Below are 816 nucleotides of genomic sequence, written 5' to 3'. Positions count from 1 at the left end.
CAATTGCGTGTGGGGGTGTACTTGTAACTATGATTAAAAAGGTAGAGGGCAAGTTGTTTGTCAAGAGTGGAGTTGCAGCTGCGACAAAAAGGGTAGAGAGCTAGTTGTGTGTCGATGGTCGAGGGCTAGTTTTGAGCGCACTAAAAAAAGAACTTCAGAACAGCAATCTATTAAACTAAGAAAAAGCCAATTCCCCACACCATCTTTAAAAACTAGCTTGTTTTTGCTAGAATCTATCAATTGAACAAAAATTGATGCTAGTAAAATGTACATGAACAGAAAAAAGGCCCATCTCCAGTAACTACACATCCACTTCTAAAAAACAAAACATGAAGTTGAAAAACCCCATATTTAAAAAAATCCGCGACACATACAAACAACAAAAAGTTCTGCAACTCTACTCTGTATCCATGATACAAGTAACTCTAAAAACAGCACCCAACCATCAGAAACAAGATACATTTTCTACGGGGCAGCGACCAGCGACACAACTTCTCCCTTCAACTAATACAACGCAGGCCAGTAGAAACAAATACACGCAATGGCCCAACAAAAGAAACGGGCCCATATGTGCACACTGGGGGGGAACAGCGCGACGTGGCGCGGGACGCGTGCGACAAAGTGACGCAGGATCACGTTTGCCCGAATTTTACAGTGATTTAGATCCAGCGGTCCACAACTTAGATGAGACATTGTATATCTTAATTAGATGAGATTTGGTAATTCCGTAAACTCTGTTTGTTTTCATGTGTGAGATGTCTTGATGAATGAGGCAAATATATGTTTATCATAAAAATATGTGCATGCCTGTGCCTC

This window comes from Triticum dicoccoides, chromosome 4A (genome assembly GCF_002162155.2).
Source record: "Triticum dicoccoides isolate Atlit2015 ecotype Zavitan chromosome 4A, WEW_v2.0, whole genome shotgun sequence".
NCBI lineage: Eukaryota > Viridiplantae > Streptophyta > Magnoliopsida > Poales > Poaceae > Triticum > Triticum dicoccoides.
The sequence above is the reverse complement of the archived record's forward strand: the minus strand, read 5'-3'. Positions refer to the sequence as shown.